The sequence below is a fragment of the Ursus arctos genome, unplaced genomic scaffold (assembly GCF_023065955.2).
Source record: "Ursus arctos isolate Adak ecotype North America unplaced genomic scaffold, UrsArc2.0 scaffold_16, whole genome shotgun sequence".
NCBI classification, from domain to species: Eukaryota; Metazoa; Chordata; class Mammalia; order Carnivora; family Ursidae; genus Ursus; species Ursus arctos.
Window position 1 is genome coordinate 8,876,956 of NW_026622830.1, and position 14,174 is coordinate 8,891,129.

General features: G+C 43.0%; 1 protein-coding gene across 2 annotated transcripts in view; it reads right to left on the reverse strand.

Moving 5' to 3' along the window:
- TSHZ2 (teashirt zinc finger homeobox 2) overlaps positions 1 to 14,174 on the reverse strand; it is a 434,023-nt gene that overhangs the window by 279,380 nt on the left and 140,469 nt on the right. The gene's annotated exons all lie outside the window — the stretch shown is intronic.

Consider the following 14,174-nt stretch of genomic DNA (forward strand, 5'->3'; position numbering starts at 1 on the left):
TAAAGAGTGGCCACGTGACCCAATCAGGACCAATGAAACCCAACAAGCCTTTTTCCTCCTGGGTATTGGAAGAGAAGGAGTTGGTGGTGTTTTTTTTTTCCCCCTGGGTCTGAAGCTAGAAGCCCTGTGGAACTTTTGGGGCCACCATAGGAATTTTGAGGGTAAAGCAAATATAGAGGAAGGCAAACTCTAGAATGAGTGTAAAACAGAGTTATTTTATCCGGTGGACCAAGCCAGCCCCGAGGCCAACGACTCCTGTACAGTTCAATCACATGAGTCCATTAACTCTATTTCCACGCTTTCTTTTTTCCTTAAGCCGTTTAGAAGTGAGTTTTTTGCCGCTGGCAACAGGAAAAAAAAAATCTTGATTCAGAGATGGCATTGAAAAGGCCACAGAAGACGAGTGTGGTCTGAAGACTTCTAAGCAAACCCCCTTCCCACCACGTGCCCTGCTTGCTGCCCAAAGGTGAAGTTGAAACGCCCAGGTTTGCAGCTGGTGCCCCCTGGCTGTCGTGGGAAGCGCCCCCTCAGCGCCGGGCTCCCCTCCACACCCCTCCCTGGTGCTGGAGGCGCTGTGGCTTACTCAGCCCCTTGCTCCTATCAGCCAGGCACTTCATCACGCTGACACGCTGATACGCTGAATGAGTAAGTGCAAAGCACGGCGAGGTCACCGAGAAGTTAACTGGAGGGATTGTAAGGGACGGTAGACACCCTTCACCACCGAGGGCCCGGGTAGGTGCAGAGGACGCGGCAGCTGGAGCCCGGGCCCCGGGCCCCTCCGCCGCACACCCCATTACAGCCCTGACAGTTGAGTTCTAAACAGTTAAATATGAAACTGTCAACAAGGTCCTGTCTTAATAACCAAACTTGAGGCCTTTTATCCTGGAAGATTTATGAAGTAATTTTAAAGAGATCCAAGCAAACATCTGTCAATAAATTGAATGCCGGCTACAGGATTTACAAGCAAGACAAGAATTTCTCATTAAGTGCACATTAACACGGTGGGGATCATAAATAGAAGGAGGCCAGGATGCGGAGCCTCTCAAGCTGTCATTAAAACACTATCTAAGAACTAATGAGGAAGTGATGGAAGGATACTAATGATGCCTTGGGCTCCCAACATTCGCCAGTCTGAAAAGGGCTGGGCAGAATCTGAGGACTCCAGGGAGCCTGGATGCTGGCCTACAGTGGCTCCTTGCAGCTCCTTCAGCTGTCTGCTCGGGAGCTGCAGGTCTCCTCTGTCCACCACCGGGACAGTGGAGGTACCCACGAGGCTCACTGCATTATCACCCCCAATGGAATTCAGCTCCCAGACCCCCATGACGGTTAACTACAAGTGGTCCCAAACACACATGTTCAACAAACGTTTCCAAACCTACTACTTTAGGTAGGATGCTGTGCTAAATAATGTTTCCGTAGTGCAAGGGGAAACCTCTGGAAACTTCTCTTTGGCCGAAACATACCTTTAATATGCAGAGAGACAAGGCTTTGACACCTGTGCCAAAAGAGGGAGTTTGGGAAAGGTCCTGAAGGACCAGGTGTCCCGCACCCTCCCCAACTCACCCCCTTCCCTGAGATGAGTCTTCCCAGCATGCTTTACCCCCAAGGCTCCTCTGCATACAGAGTGATGCACAGATTAGAGCTATCAACAGTGGAAGGTAAGGGGAGTGGACTAGATCGGAAACGTGCAAAGGTGAGTGGGAAGCTACTGTGGGTCGTGAGGTAAGGCAGGTCTGGTTGGGTCGCTGGCTGATCCACGGAATATAGCTGGGGTGGCCAGTACAAGGAATTAAACCAGGAAGCCACTGATTTTGTGGGTCAAGTCAAAGTCACTATTTATCTTTTGGCTTTTTTTCATAATATCCATATATAACTTATTAGTATATTAACACAATGTAATATATCTTCATATTATGTTGATATATATATTAATGTATTGTTCTTTATGCTCTTTGTTTCCTCACTTGAATGAACTCTTTTTTTCCCCCAAAGATTTATTTATGAATTTAAGAGACAGAGAGAGTGCGCATGAGTGGGGGGGCAGAGGGAGAGAAGCAGACTCCCTGCTGCGCGTGGAGCTGGACATGGGGCTTGATCTCACGACCCTAAGACAGACTGAGCCACCCAGGCGCACCTTGAATGACGTCTTCATGAGGACAAGAGCTGTTGTCTTGTTCAACACTGTGTTCCCAGAGCCTACAACGGTATCTGGTCTAGAGTAGGCAGTGGATATTTACTGAATGAATTAATGAATTAATGAGCTAGAAACCCTGAGTTCCAGCTAGGTCAAAAAGTGGTCAAATAAAAAGTACGTGTTTGAGTGAAAATGAAGAGGATGAGATATATATATATATATATATATATATATATATATATATATATATACATATTTTTTTTTTTTTTAAATAGGCCCCACACCTAGCATGGAGCCCAACATGGGGCTTGAACTCACGACCCTGAGATCAAGACCTGAGCCGAGATCAAGAGTCAGTTGCTTAACTGAGCCACCCAGGTGCCCTGAGAGTAGATAATTTTTGAAGCAAGAATCCTAAAATGATTACATGCTGAGAAACATGCAGGAATCTTTGGAGGGAACCAACACCAGTAGGTAAGGTTTAGTGGGATTTCTAAAAAATAATCACATGGCTTAAGGACTGGACATCAAATTATCAAAGGAACCAGAAAAAGAGGACCAAGTTTTGACATGACATTTATTATCATTAGGAATGTAAAAATAGTGATAAACTATCATAATTTATAATAGGACTTATGAGGCCTTGCCAGGCCAGCCACTCTGCTCATCCCTTTATCTGACTGCACTCTTGATCACCTCGCACTTGCACGCACAGTTGAAAGCAAAATGCTGGCCAGGTGTGCAGATTTGATTGACTTGTATGGCATGGACAGTGGGAATTCAAGGAATGAAAGAAAATACCCCAGGCTGGCAAATGGTGCCACTGTAGGGCTGAGCAAACAGAGTGGGAAAATGGCCAAAGATAGGCACTTGCTTTGAAGGGGCCTCCCCTGGATGTAGGCAACCCAGTTTTCTCATGCCACCTTGCCCAGTCTCTAAACCACAAGGAAAAACTGCGAGTCTGTCGGCCAAATAGATGCAAGATTCAGATGCCATTTATTCAAGAAACACCCAAGTCCCTACCCTGTGCCAGGCCCTGTCCTTGGGCGTAGGTAGTGCATTGAACAAATTACACCCCATCTCTGCTCTAGTGAAGTCAGGAGTTTGGGAGGAAGGTAGAGCACAAGCAATGATAATAAGTCTTATAAGTGTTGTGAGAAGGCATCTGTGTGCGGTTATCACCTTTTAGTAAGGGTAATGCTTCAGAGCAACTGAAAGAAGAGAAGATAGTTGCAGCTAAGTTGCTTGGGAAACACCGTCAGAACAGCTTTCTGAGACCCACTTAGCAGGGAGGATGGTGCTCGATGATTGCTTTCTTTTGGCGGATGAGTTGTGTGTGAGACCTCGGTTTTCTACACACACCCTCCCACTGAAGAAAGAATCTGGCTTGATTTACTCAGCTATTTACTTCTTCATTTGTTTAGCAAACAGCTGAGCCCTTTCACCATGCCTCTCAATGGCCAACAGAGCCAGAGAGATTTAGGTACAGCTCTGTGGGGTCATTAGTTCTGGGAGTGGAAGTAGATACCTCTTCAAATAGCCAAGATAGTGAGCGTTGAAAGCCATACGGCAGATAGCAGGAGCACAGAGGCCTGGTGAATTCTCCCTAAGGAGCTTAGAGAAGAGATTGGCACATGTGAACTGGGTCTTGAAGGATGTGTAGAAGTCCGCCAGGTAGAAAAATACAATCCAGAAAAAGAGGATGGTATTGGGGAGGGGGATGAAAATGGACGAATATAAGAGCCTTATTATGTCTGGAAAACTGCAAAATGTTTGATGTGACTAAAAGGGGAAAGAAAGGAAGTTCTTGTTGAACTTGGGGAGGAAGGAGGGCAGGCACGAAGGTGGCTATTTGCTATTCTGGGGGAACCAACTGTGAAAGATCTTTAATGATGAGCTAAAGAGTTTGGACTTTGTGTCTCTCTTGGTTTTTTCCAAGGTTCGGTCTGCTGTGGACCATACTAGCCACTGATTTGGGGATTTATTTTTTTAAGCATTCCACTTAAAAAAGCACACTTTATTAAACTTATTTTAAAAGGAGGTTATAAGTGCATGTCATGGATGGGAAAGGAAGATCACCATCAATGAGCTCTAACTCTAAAATTAAATATATAACTCTCCAGATAAAATGTATTCATTTGTATATTTCCCACAAATCGTACACTGTATTTCTGGGCATATTGTTTGGAACTGTGGGATCCACAGCAGTCTGAGAAATACAGGATCGGATCAGAGCCTTGCTTTACAAAGATACTTCTGTTGCTAATGGGAATGGTTTACAGGGACTGGATGCACAGCGACCAGTTAGGAAATGATGATATTAATGCATCAGAAAGGTGATAAAGGTCTGGATGAAGCAGTGGAGGTGGGGGTAGAGAGGGACCCATTTGAGAGCCATTTCAAAAGTAAACCAAACAGGATTCAGTGGCAGATCGGAGGGGGGAGAGAGAGATGATGGCAGTTGTGATGGGCCAGACGTGGCTGCTTAATGGAGGGGCAGTTCCTGACAGCCATTTACAAAGTCATTCCATTTATATCAGAGCCATTCGCAGAAGCTAGAATCTTGAGCTATCCAACGCATGAAACACAGTTATGTAAGCTCCGGGAGCTGAATTCTTGGTGACAGAGCCAGCAAGTTTTTTCCTGGGGAAAACTATTTACTCGATATGCAGTGTTTAGGATGAAAAGAAAGAAAGAAAAAAACACGGCTATGTATCCATCTGTCTGTGCAGCTGTAGAAGCTAGAGGGCTAAGGGAAGCAAACTTTCTGCTAGCAGATTTTCCTGTACTTCGTAAACCGAATTCTTCACTTTTTAGCTATGAAAGTGTCATCATCAATGATAAAGGCAAATAAATAATCACCAGAACATAACTACCGTGGGAAACTGAAGTCGATAATTGGTTCACTTCCTGTATTTTAAGTTTGCAGAACCCCAAGCCCCAGCCCCCCACACATGGTGGTGTGGAGCAGACAGATGAGGGGAGAGGTGTCCCCCCACCACCTCTACCCCCTCAGGAATAACCTCGACTATATTCATCAATTTCATCAGACAACTGATCATCTCTTCCCTTCATCTTGCTTCTGTATATAAGACCTGAATATCTTCACTTAACTAGAGAAAAGGGGGCGGGGGGAATCCTAGCAGTCATTTACATCAGTCAGAAAGAAAAATGAGGGGGAAAAAAAATCCAAACATCTTTTTCTTCTTCTTTCTCTCTCGGTCGATTTTTTCATGTAATGGTGTAATGTGATGCCTTTCTTTGGGTAAAGCAATTTGCATCACTTAAAGGAATGAAAGGAAACTATAATATCAAGTTTGTCTAAACTACTAAGTGGAAAGAGGCTTGCAACTCTAACTAAAGCCAAGAGAAGCACAAGCTGATAAAAAGTTTCAGTGTAAGGGACAGAGGTTGGGTTGACAATGACTTTGGACACCATAGTCGGACCACCTGCTTTGGGTGTTACCTGAAGAAGAGGAGCTTCCGGTTCCTTTCCTGTAGGACAGGGTGAGAGCGCCTACAGCGGAGGGTCCTAGGACAGTAGATGGGTACTGGACGTCAGTGTCCATCTCCCTGCCTGCTGCAGAGTAAGTGCCGATCAAGTGTGTGGAAGGACTTGTTTTTATTAGTCCTGGTAGTTCATCTGCCATTTAAGCTCAAATTCATTCTAAATTCCCCTCATGACTGATTCTCTAATCCCTCGATTTTCTCAACATTTTAATATGGTAAATTCATGCAACTAATACAAACTCGTCCTAGACCTGAAGTACTAGAAATGGAATCATACAACAAGCATACTTAATCACAAAACAAGCACAATTACCAAGTCTTCACTCGTGGGAGAATGGATCAACCAATTTAAGTACATCCGTACAATGGAACACTGCTCAGCATTACAAAGGGACAATTGACAGATCCTTTCGAAAAGTATCAGGGAATTGTTGAATCACTGTATTTTACACCTGACTAATGTAACACTGTATGTTAACTACTGGAATTTAAATTAAATTAAATTAAGGGGAAAAAAGTATCATGGGTCACAAAGGCATTATGCTACACGAAAGAAGCTAGTCACTAAAGGTTAATTACTGTAGAATTCTATCTATATACGCTATCGAAAAACCCAGAACTATAGTGAAGGGGAACAGATCAGTGGGTGACGGGGAAGGGGGTGGAGGGAGAGTGTAATTACAGAGGGAAGAAGGAGTGAGGGAACCATCCCTATACTGATTATTGTGGCCATAATACAAATCTATACAGGAATTAAAATTCGTAGAGTTGTACACCACCAGAAAAAAACAATTTCACCATATGATAACTTAAAAAGTAAAGTATAAAGCTTTCAAACACAGAAGTCTTCATTCTTGGAAGATGCATTCCATTTTACACACAGAGACGAACGAAACCCAAAACCCCCCAAAAAGCAGTGCCACAACTCTGTGTGTGTGTGTGTGTGTGTGTCACTGTGTGTATGAACCTGAGAAAGAAAAAAAGTGTAAATATCATGTGTCATTTCTGTGAGTATGGAGTAAAGTGCAAAGAGGTTCCATCCAGGTTGTCGATCTGGATTATGGGACAGGGGTGGACTAGCGAGGGGGCAGTGAGCATTGTGTTGGGGGGGGCTGGGGGGCAGAAAGGGAGAGTCAGGCATACAAAGAGGGAAAAGATGACCAATTACAATATGAAAGGAGCAACTATAATATGGTCGTATTTACGTAAAATAACGCACATAGGCACGTGCATAAATGCATGTATGGCTGTGTGGCTACAGGCGAAGTGTGGCCATGCTGTCCCCTGCAGTAGGGAAAGCAAGTCTGGGAGTGAATTGTAGAGGATGCAAGTTTGGGAGTAATTTGAGAAGCTACAGACAGATGAACTAAAAACTCTGAGATACATTAACTCTCCCATTTCGAAACGCCCAGTTCTCCTTATTTCAGTTTGTAAGCAGGAAGAAGAAAAAGTGTCAAATCGCCAGATCATCTTTATTGAGGCATGTAATGCTCCCGGTAAAAACGAACACTGGAAATTCTGCAGTGTCAGGAAAAAAAAAAAAGTTCTCTTTGGTACAAAACCTTTCGATATAGATCTCAACATGGTTTGCTCACATTAATTGGCTAATCTACCCAAACACCCCTTGCGGACAGTTTCAGAGGAAATAAAATAATTTGGTTCATTTTCCCCATAGACATGAGTATAGCAACACAATGTCTTCACTGTTAGGTGTTCTGATGTTTGCAGAGCATTTCTTCATAGGGCGTCTCGAGGCGTTTATACACTAGCCCCGCCTGGTGAGTCCCGCCCCCCTTATAGGCAAGGAAACTGAAGCTCCCAGGCGGCAATGAAGGACCTTTCATATGAGTAGAATGCCTCTAAATTTTCAAAGTATTTTCATGGATGTCTGTGCCTTCTGATAGTATCAAGGACTTGCCCATGAAACATGTGGCCTAATTTTTTTTTTAAAGAAAAATGGAAACAAATCTATCAAAGAATGCAAGGACAACATTCTTATAAAAGATCCTAAGAGGACAGACTGTTCAAATCTATTTGTTCTAGTGGTAAAAAGATTAGGCTAAACAGACCTTTTGGTCCTGAATACGCCCCACAGTCAGTGTCAGGAATGTTGATAAGGATAAATCAAGAACACAGAGTATTAGGAAAAAAAAACAAAAGAACACAGAGTATTACTGGCTTTGAAACCACAGAGTCTACAAAGTTAGGAAAATTTTCCTGGTACTATATTTGATGATGTGATAGGATTTATTGGAATGGCTAGATGTTCAGCTGGATTTTCATTGGTTTTTCTCAGAACACTGAATATACATAGAATTCAATATAAAGAAACATGTAAAAATGTGCATTTTTTAAAATAGGTTACCCATTGAAGCTCTGTGTTCAGAGTATAACTACCTGCGTTACCTGGCTCATCAGCAGTCTGATTTTCCTCGAACAGAAGTCAGTGTTATATTTTCCAGAAGGCATGTCTTCCTTCTACCCCTGGGGCAAGACCGCGTCTACTGACATGGCAGAGCGTGAGGAACAGATAAAGTCGGGGAGGTAAGGCACCTAGCTCGAACTGGGTACATACCCTGATGTCTGTCCATGTAGCTGCTGGGCTATAGGGAAAACGAGATTAATTACAGGAAATGGAGACACAGCAAAGGCAAGGGAAATAGCAGATCAGAGCTTCTGGCTAAAGGGACCAAGTCCAGAACAAATGAGGGTCACTTTGAAGTCAACAGTGACAGAGGTCAAAACAGAATGGAGTGAAACCAGGTTGGGAGAGGGTGATTGACGTAGAATCTAAGGGCTCCAGGGGTGGGCCTTGTGGAGGACTTCTGGGGCTGAACTCACACCCAGGAGGGAAGTGGAAGGCTAGGAAAGCAATATAATGCATAATATAAAAACCATAAATTATTGCTTTTGCAATGCAGTCAAATGCTAGCAGGGGCAGGGAGAGAAAGAAGGAGAGAGGGCAATGAACAGGTGCATGCATGATGACAGGGAGGAAATGAGAGTGGGAAGGGGATAAGGGGAGGAAGCGTGGAGGGGAGGGGATGAGGGGAAGCAATGAGTCACGAAATAAAATTAACATGGATTCACAGGTAAACCGGAGTGAACAGAAAATCCCAATAAATAAGTTTATGGCAGGACAAGCTAATTAAGCACGGGGTTCTGTCCACAAGTAATTTACTATTTAGTGAACCTGCTTAAATCACACTGGGCTGGGCGCATGATGATAAAGTGTCATCCTAGAAGCAAGAGGAGACAGGTGTGGTGGGGAACGGGGAGAAAGCACAGAGGGGAATGGGAATGGTAAACAGAAATAGGGAGAACAGAGAAATGGGGAGGCGGGGGAACTCTGGTTTTCTAAGATTAGAGTTTGGGGAGGAGAATTCCTTTACTTGAGGATAGCAAAAATTAACCAGGGTGAAAAGAATGACAGAAGCCTTCTGGATTGGGAGGGCGGATTCAAGGTATTTTAGGCAAGTGCAAACCCACCATTGTCTCAAGTCTCAAGCTAGTGCCACTCTCGAAGTCTGGAACCCTCTCTCAGAACCCAGGATGCTGACATTCAAGGGAAGGCTGTGCCACCAACTTCCCATCAGGGGGTTGCAGAACAATGGCTCTGCAGGGCCAATTTGTCATCCCATTCTCAGAGAGAAGAGCTCAGCTAGGAGCTCAAGGATGCCTTCCTACCCCCCTCCCCCCAAGCAAGGCTGCTCCCCGCTAGCATGGCGAGCCATTCTTTACCCTCTGCCTACCTCTCTCTTGCCTCCTTGCTTCCCTCTCCTTTCTCTCCCCGGCGCTCCCAATCTCAACCTCACTTGCCCCCTTTCTGTTTCTCTCTCTTAGGAAACACACAGCTCTGCTTCCATAGCGCAGAGTTCTGCTGGCCCCTGGAAGACTGGTTGCCAGTGTGGTTCCTTTTTGTCTTTTTCAGGGTCATTCAAGTGCAAACGGCGATGAGTAACGGATTATAATGCAGCCCCAATTAAAGTCCTTGGATGTCACAATGCACTAATGTCAACATATTGTTGTAGCAGCTGCCCAAGACTAGGAAAAGGAAAGTTCATTTTTGGTTTTGGTTTTCTTTTCCAAAATCCGAAAGCCTAAAGAGACGTCTTAAAAACTCACCGCAGAAAGACCAGAGCGGCAGGATAGAGTGTGGGAAAGCACAAAACAGGCAGATGTACAGCCCTACCCCCCCCCGCCCCCCCCAAGCTATCTCTAACGATGGGATGGATTTGATGAGCGACTCATCAGAGGACCCGGATGCTCAGCTTTTAACTTATTTTTGCAAAGCAGGTATTTTTGCAAACAAGAATTAGAGAATGGCCTCCAGCTAAATTGCAGGGAGTCCCTGAAGAGCAAACCCTCAGAGGGGAGAGTCACTGAAGAAGAAAATGAAGACGACAAGGCTGTTGCTTCTTAATAAACATGATCACATTTTCGGCATGCGTTATTTATTACTTTTCTTTCACTGATTTATTGTCCTAAAACATGTAATCTAATATGGAGAGAAGCACACACATGCCTTCACAGATGTCCCAGCGACTTTCTTGTATTTCACAAAAAGCGAAACACACAACAACCCCAAACATTCAGGAGGTCTCAGTTTGATGTCACCGCTATAAATAACTCAAATCTGGTTTTTCCTCTCCTCTTCTTCATCTCCTTGTTCTTCTTCTTTGCAAGATACGTAAATAGAATGAAATCGTTATCATCGAAAGTGATAACATCAGTCACTGCCTAGTAAGCACATCTACAGGTCAGGGGCTTCATTAATGACTTCACTGATCCTGCAAAAGAAAAGAGCCCCTCCCTCATTTTGCATGCACGGCAGCGAAGGCACAGAGAGGTTAAGTGACTTTCGGGAAATTACACAGCTAGAAATTGCTGAGCTGGGATTAGAGCCCTCATGTCTGGTTGCTGTTTTAATTGGTAAATCACACTGTCTCTGTCCAAAGTAAAAAGCCAATGAATGCAAGGCCTGGGTTTGAACCAGATTAATCTGCGTCCAGAACTTGAGATCTTTTCCACTAACCGCACTGCCCTTCAACTTATCAATTCCTCTGAAATCAGTCAACCCTGTGACTTACAAAAGAAAACAACAAAAAGTAATCTTTGGCTTTGCTTCTACTCTGCTTCATTGTTTTTACTTTTTCTTCTTTTTTTCTTTCTGCTTTGTTCCGATATAGTTCACATTCAATACACATTACCACTTCTTGAGCCTTTATGTGGGCTTAAATTCCCAGCATCCAGTATTAAAAAGCTAATAACCATCATTAATAAGGAAACATACTGAGCCACGATCAACCATACAAAAAAACTCTTCTTTTTTTTTTTCTTTGCTACTGCTCCCTCTCCCCTGATGGGAATTAACAAGAAACTTGGCTATGAGTCTCTACGAACACCTTTTATTGGCTTTTCTTCCAAGAAGGAAATGGGTACAAAGTCAGTGCTGGGCTTTTCTGAAACTGTTCGCATGGGGTTGGTAACACCACCTGTGGAGGAGAACCTGACGTGTCAGGTGAGGGATGCGTACTAAAAAGCAAAAGGCCAGTGGAAGGATGCTGGGAGCCAGAGCTGGGAGTTGGGGGGATAGGTACCCAACAGAGGGCCAACGTGGGAGCGCAAACAAAAATGTGCTGGATAGACTGAAGGTGAAACTTGAACCTTCAACATTGACTTGCATTCACTCTGTATGTACATGTGTGTTTTTTTCCTGACTCTACTAATAAATCATGTTGCATGTAGAAATTGTGACAGTCATAGAAAAATATAAAGAAAAATCCCATTTACAACAAACTATATCATAATAATATAATAACAATATTACATAATAATATAATATCACCTTTAATATTATATCTATAGGTACATCTATCTATAAATATACTGTAGCCGTAAATAAATATCGTAGAATTTTATAGGGTCATAATATACATCTCTTTACTAATGTGCCTTTTGTTCACCGTAATCAATATATTAGGGACTTCTGTCTTTATGAGCATGGATTTTTAACGGTGGGTGATAAACTTTTGTATAGTTATCATTTTAAAAAATAATCAATGCCTTATTATTGGACATTGCAGTTGTTTCTAATTTTTCCCCATCTTATAAATACTTCACTGGAAATAATTTACGTATATCTTAATGTGGATATAACTTCTAAGTTCCCAGAAACAGAATTATTGGGTCATGGGCCATGGTCACCTCAGAGGCATGTGATGAATTGCCAAAACGTTCTCCAGAGAGTGTGACCAATTTGAAGTTTGTCGTGTAGTTTGTGAAAGTGTTCCTGCTCGTTTCTCCTGGATCCCCAATACTAGATACGGACGCTAAAAATACATCAATAATTGGATAGTCAAAATAATAATAGTAATCCTAATAATAATGATACTTGGTATTTTGAATTGCATTTAAGATATATTAACGTACACATGCCAACATTGTGTAGCAATCGACCATGTTAAAATGTAAACAAAAATCAAGAAATAATAACAAATGTGAACTCCAACGGGTCTGGTGCATACAGTGAGTACTGAACAAGAAAACCAATACTTCAAGGCAGGAGTGGGGTAGAGGGTGGCTGGTTAAAACTAAAATTATACTGATTTTCTAACTGTCCACAAGGCTTAGCCCATAAGAGCTTAGCTATGAGAAAATGTGTCCTAAATGGGGTTGAGACAATATCTTCAAGAGAAGAGCTTGTTTTCCTTAATATCTTTATCCCTTTCCCCTACCCTATCTAAATTAGGAAGATGATTCAGTTCTTTTTCCATATGGGAAAGACATACATTTTCTTCAGAGTCATCTATGAATCAGACTCAAGATGAAATCCACCATCTGGGTTACTGACAACACGTCTCAGGAATGAAGCCAGGTGACCAGGTAGAAAATAGCCAGAATATGGCATGCAACCAACAGTCATTTGCAAATCAAAGAACAGAGACCTTACTGGAATGTCTTCTTCCTTGGTTTGCATGATCATGACCTGGGAGCTTCCCTTCACCTTGAGACAACATGGCGCCTGGTTCATCTCTGAGGCGTGGGATCAGGCAAGACAGGGTATTTCAATCTTGCTTCTGTCTCTTACCAGCTCTGTGACTGTAGACAAGTCAACTTGCCTTTTTGAGACTCGCTTTCTTCCTTGTCATTTGTGAAATTGTTATAAATACTCTCTCCTTCACAGTGTCGATGTGAGGATTAAATGAAATAATGGATGCAAAGAATTTAGCACACACCCCACACGTAGGAAGCTCTCAATGAAACGTCAGTCTCCTGATCTTCTCAGCTCCAACATCACCATCATACCCAAAGGAGCCCCTTCTTTCTAGTTACTCTCTACCTCGTGACAGTGCTTTTAGTTTCTGGGTGTTTTGTTGTTGTTGTTGTTGTTGTTGTTGTTTCTTAGCATTATCTTGAAACAAGCTTATTTGACTTCGTGTTTATTCTCTGAATCCCTCACATGAATGCCAGTCATCTGACAGCTAGGATCTCTTCTGGCTCATTAAACGTACATTTTTAATACACAGGACAGGGGCTGACACTTAGTAGGCATACAATAAATATATGTTGAAAAATAAAAAATATATCGAAAGGTGTTCATGCACATACCGATAACATACCGGCTTCTGTACCACCAGCATTCACTTGGCTAATTAATATTCTCCCTCTCGTGCTCTCCCCCCCCTCCTTTTTTTCCAGCAAATAATTATTGAGCCAACCTCTTTGCTAAACACTGGGGATACATTCATGAACTAGACAGAACATCCTTGAAAGAGTCTAGGGTTCAGATTTCTCCCTTCATCTCACAACTTCACTGTTCCTTCCTGATGCATCACTCAGATTTCAGGTTCAACTACACATACAGCGGGGACTCAGCGAGCCTTGTTCGATTCTCGGGGCTCTTGTCAAGTAGCTACAAATGACTACCCCAGACTCTATTGTCTGTGGACTTCCGGCTTTGGCCGTATTTTACTTTTCTATAAAATACGCTATTTTGTTTCGAGATCTGCTGCTGTCCACCAAAAATACAACTCTGTTACTAACCCTGCCAGCTCCTGAATGATACCTTTGTGGACACTAAAAACAATTTAATGGCATGTCACAATAGCAATTCACTCTGTTAATAGCCCCGCTCAATAATACTATATTGCGTAAACCTCCTCCAGTCGTCTGACAAATAATTCACCTTTACTCACCCCACAGTAAGCTCCATTTCACTAACAAATATATTTTCCCCAAACCTACAAATATTCAGCATCTCTGTCCTGTGACAATAGCTATTTTTTTGGATGAGGTCAGCGGTATCATGTTTCCATTACCTCTCGCTGGCTTAGTCTCAATGACAATCTTTTTCCACGCAGGGCATCAAATTAGGGGACAACACAGTTTCTGATGTCTCGCTCACATACCAGTGAATGAACACTTCCCAGGCACGGGAAGCACTGCTCTCTTTGTGGACATCCGTTGTGCCAAACCCAATCTCTCTGTGTGTGTGTGTGCTGTTAAGCCCAAGCCACAGAGACCGTTC